This window comes from Coturnix japonica, chromosome 3 (assembly GCF_054131305.1).
Source record: "Coturnix japonica strain WE chromosome 3, WE-NBRP24, whole genome shotgun sequence".
In the NCBI taxonomy this organism is placed as follows: Eukaryota; Metazoa; Chordata; class Aves; order Galliformes; family Phasianidae; genus Coturnix; species Coturnix japonica.
Genome location: NC_140665.1, coordinates 12,072,266 through 12,077,298, shown reverse-complemented (window position 1 = coordinate 12,077,298; position 5,033 = coordinate 12,072,266). Strand labels below are relative to the sequence as shown.

Genomic DNA, 5,033 nt, shown 5'->3' with positions numbered 1-5,033 from the left:
TCAGTGTCTGACCTATATATCTGAGTGGTCCCATTAAGATTGGTCAGTCTATTTAGACACTTAAAGTTAGGAACAAACATAAAACTCTGATGACTCGTGTCATAAGAGAAGTGAATGAAAACAATAGTTGACTTCACTGTTGCTGTTTCTTCAGAGCCTCAGCTGGGAAAATAGATCAGTAATGTTTATTTTGCTTTGTTAAGCAGTGAATAATAGGCAATAATAATCTTAGTGGTTATTGTGTCATTATGAACCAGCTAGCCTTTGGCACCTCTGTTTCCACTGGTGCCAATTCTGTTCCATTCCTCAGCAAATGTGTTGCTGCCACTGTTCCACCGAGATACCCGCGGAAGGATTTTGCTTGTATGTCATAGAACAATGGTTGTTGTTGTCTTTGTTTTGTCTGTTTTGTTTGTAACTGGTTATTTTTTTCCTTTTTGCTAATTTTGCCATCACCTCCCTTTTACATGAGGAGAAAGGAAAGGTGTCAGACTGTCTCTCATCCCTACAGTAAGACATCTTATTGCAGGATTCCACCTGGAATAATCTGATGCCTAGAGCATGCACTTAACATTCCCTTGAGTTCAAGAATGTTTAAATATCATGTATATTTTCTACTGGAATGTTCACGTGTTCGTAATTTATTTATTTATTTATTTTTCCTATTAAAGGGGGAAGAGCTGTGTTTTATTCCTTTGCAATCTTTCATGAACTACTGCTCTTCAGGAACAGAGATCGCTTGTGCAAGAGGGAGAGCAATTGCTTATTGGTGTAATTGTAGCAGTTGAAGACAGCATAAAGGGCAGGTAACTGACAGCATCTGTCTGAAAGATATTCAGAGTCTCTCCTGCTTCATTGGGAGTGTTTGTACAAGTTGTCAGATACTTGTCCTAAGGTGAGTGAAAATACACAACTGGAGCAAAAGTTCAGAACATGAGTAATTAACGAAGTCCCTTTTATCACTCTTTTCACTTTATCTCTCTTCTGTTTCAGTGGTGTTTGTTTCACTTCCATAAAGAAGACAACAGCTCTGGACTCTGATAAAACAAAGCTTGGCAGAGTCCCAGGCACGGTATCTTGTTCTGGCACTACACTCAGCTTGATCTTCTCATTTACCTCACAGGTATGAAGGGATCTTTCATACACTGGCCAGAACTGCTAGTAAAGGCAGTTGGGATTTCTAATTGTGGTTATTCCTGTATCTGGATTCCAATAAAATATGTATTTAGGAGGGCTTTTATGGGAAAACATAAGCTCATTCTGCCTGTGCTCCAAACCAAGAGAATCCTGTGTTGGTCTGTGAAGAGTTTATTAGCTGAGCTTGGTGCACTCTTAACTGTGGCTCCAAGATTCAGCTTGGAATACAAATCAGATTAACTTACTTGCTGTATAAAGGAGTAACATTTGTGGAGAGGGAGTGACCATGAATTATCTTGTCCCCTCTCGCACCTGGGATACTAATGTGCTACCAGTCCTCAAATGTCAGAACCTCCTGAAAAGAGATCTTCTCCTCAGCCAGAGCACAGCCTTAGCCTGAGAAGCTCCTGAATGCAGCTCAGTACTGTGAAATACAAAAGATACAGGAGGCATTCTGTAAGAGCAATTTCTGATTTTTCTCAAGTTGACTCACTGTTTATAATGATTTGTCATATTGGTTCAGGGTAGCTGTTTTTAATAGTTTATTGCACAGCTGAGTACATTAATCTTTGTTCATATACAGGCTACTGTAGTGCATATTTTACAATATTAGGTATTTTTTTGAGGGGAAAGTAACTAACACACAGTACCTTCTCACTCTCCAAGACAATAAGTTCTACCTTGACAGTTGTAATGGATTATTATGGAGAATCACCTTATTGTTCCACATCTGGAGAGGGGGAAACAATACGAAAGGCCTTGAAAGAATTTACGCACATCAAGAACTGAAATCCAAGCATTCAGTGTCTAGTCTAGTGCATTTATGATGTGGCAAATGTGGATTCATTTGATATTGCCATACCTGTAGCTTACATAACATTGTTTGCAATATGTTGTGGCAAATTACATACATAAGCTTTCTTTTACAATTTACATATTAATCAGAACGCTCTGATCCTAGATCTCTTCCACCTTTTTGACCCACTTTCAGGTATTCAGCAGGACTGCTTCATCACATTGTGTTATGAGTGTTCAACAAGCGTGCTCGAGGAAAGCCTATGTCACTTGTAGATGTATCCTGACACCAAGTGAATCACGCTGCTTCACACTGCACTGAATCATTGGTAAGCCATCTCACAAATCATCATTTGTTTCGAAAGTTATTAAAATGAAGAAATAGGGAATAAAAACCAAAACAGTTTTGCCAATAAAATAAAACTGAAGCGCTGGTCAAACTGCATCTGACTGCTTGGAGCTAAACTCATACATTTTTCATCTTCTTATAAGTTTGCTATGTGTTGAATCTCTAATAGGTTGCTTTAGAATCAATATTTACAAGACAAGCTCACTCATGGTGTTTTTTACTCCTTGAGGAGATGACAAAAGACTTTAAAAGAAAACACTAAGAAGTGTCAGGATGGCTTTTTCTTTCAGTATTCAGTTTACCAGTTTTCTTGGTAAATTGGATTCATGCTTTGGGCTGCACAGTGTTTGTACAGACACCAGGTATTTGTCTGACATCCAAACAATGCAGCTTCTCTTGTGTTTACCTGCAGACTTTAGGAATGCTTCTAATTTTCAATGCTATATTTTAGTGGTTATTTTTTTTGTTTGTTTGTTTGTTTAAACAGGGTTTCAACCAGAATTTGACACTTGTAATTTGGGGCACTCATTGCATTATGTAAAAACTACAAATTCAAGGCGTTTTATTACACTATGTTTTGACTGATGCTTAAGCAGTGTTTAATATTACGTCTTCTGATGGCTCAACTAAGGTATTGCAAGAAGGCCATGCTGTAAGAACTGAAGCAGACCAGAGGAATGAGAGACTGTTCCAACATGATATTCCTGATACATCTCCATAGTGTACAAATAACTTTAGAGAATCAATTAACATTATCTCTGTACTTCCTACATGCAAAGTACAGTGATTGTAAACCTAAGAAAATGTAAATCCTGAAGCCTTCTTTCCTCCTGGATATTAAGCTGCATTCTCACCGCTCGGAAAATCTCTGTGCTCTAAATAGCACTGTCTCCATGGCAATGTGCAGCTCAGTTTTAAACTTTCCAACACATAAAAATGTTAATTTATTTGTTCTAAGCACTCCCACAGTTGTCCTAGCTATGGAATCCTCAGGATCGGGCATTTTCCAGGAGCAGCAGAGCTGTCAGGTTAAAGACTGGGTTAACTGCCAGGAATTGCCCAACCTGAAGGTCGTTATTGGCAAATTATATTATTATTTCCTGTCAGCTTAGCTTGTGAAGTGGCACTTAAAGCATTAGGCAGTCAGCGCACTCAGGGCATTCAAAGAAATTTTGTTTCTTTTGTTCTTAATGTGAAGGACTCCTTTGTAAATGAATGCAGCCTGAGATGAAGTAGAGACTTGTTAAATGTCGTGCCTGGCATGCCCAACTTTCACGGTCATTACCATTACTTTACACCACTACAAGCTTTTTTTTTTTTCTTTTCTTAATTTATGATAAAGACATGCAATGTCATCGCCTTGAAGAAACAAGGCAATAAGTCGTTATTTTTCAACATTATTTCTCCCTTGTTAATCCTCTGCTAGGTTGGCTTTCTGCTGTAAAAAATCACTGGCCTTGAGACTGTCAGAGCACTGCCTGGCAAAGTGCTAAGCATTTTGATTTTGATCCAACAGAGCACTCAGGCACATGTTCAGCCTCAAGTATGCAGGTAATTTTTACTGGAGAATAGGAAAAAAAACCTTTTGTCCTAACCTCAGAGCCTTTTGTGATTTTCTTGACTACAGCTGGAGTATTCCGTTACCAGTGGGATTTAAGTTACAGACCTAAATTTTGAGCTACAAGAAGAGCTTGAAAGAAATTCAGTTTGCCCTGATTATATATATATTTTCTAATAATGAAGCTATCACCCTTTACAGATAAATAATTTAATGCAACAGAAATCAGTGTACTGTCAGGGTGTTGTAGAAAAAGAGATGGGCACTGTTACTGCAAATATGCTTAGGACCAGTTTTTAAGATGTACCTTTTGGGGATAACAGCTTTAGTTCATGCATGTGAAGCTGACCTGCCTCATCACAACACTTCTTAGCAACTTCTAAACAAGCTACTAGGAGGAAGTTTTTTTGGCACACAGAGGGTGGTGACGCACTGGAACAGGTTGCCAGGCTGTGGATTCCCCATCCCTGGAGGCATTCAAGGCCAGGCATGGATGTGGCTCTGGGCAGCCTGGTCTGGTGGTTGGCAACCCTGCACATAGCAGGGAGTTGAAACTGGATGATCATTGTGGTCCTTTTCAACCCAGGCCACTCTATGATATAATATGATAAGAGTTCACAGGTTTATGCAGGATTTTTCTTATTCTCCTGTAGGCATTCAGTCTTCAAAAGCCAGGAGTGTACATCTTTGGGAGACGAAGCTGCAAAAGAATTTTGAATAGTTTGAACCTGGGGGTGCTTCTGGCTCAGCTAGTATCAATGACATGTTGGCTTTGGAAAATGACAAACTCCTCAGTCTGGTGCTGGAAGAATTAGAAGGGTTTGAAACGTGGGAAAATAATGGAGAAACAGCTTTGAAATGGTTATTCATCTCCTTCAAATACACCCACTGGACAACTGGGACAGATACAAGCTTCAAAGGAAGGTACCTCCCAGTGAGTATGTTCACTTTTATTGTTATAATTAGCTGTGCTAAATCACCAATCCAAAGTCTTTTGTACATAGATGGAGACTTGTCATCATAGCAAAGTCTGACAAGGATACAGGCTTATTCAGGTACTTATTCATAATGCAGATGCCATTCTGGGTAAAGCAAAGAACAAAACTCAGTAGGACTCATAAGTCAGTCTTGAGTCTTCTTATTTGCACATAGGAAAATAAATTAACTCCTCCTAAACAGACATAGACCATAAGA

General features: G+C 39.0%; 1 long non-coding RNA gene across 1 annotated transcript; it reads left to right on the top strand.

The window, feature by feature from the left end:
* The first annotated feature begins 671 nt into the window (after positions 1-671).
* Positions 672-4,773, top strand: LOC107310833 (uncharacterized). The gene is made up of 4 exons (XR_001553749.3): positions 672-895; positions 994-1,123; positions 2,129-2,261; positions 4,493-4,773. It is a non-coding gene; the product is annotated as an uncharacterized LOC107310833 (long non-coding RNA).
* Positions 4,774-5,033: the final 260 nt, after the last annotated feature.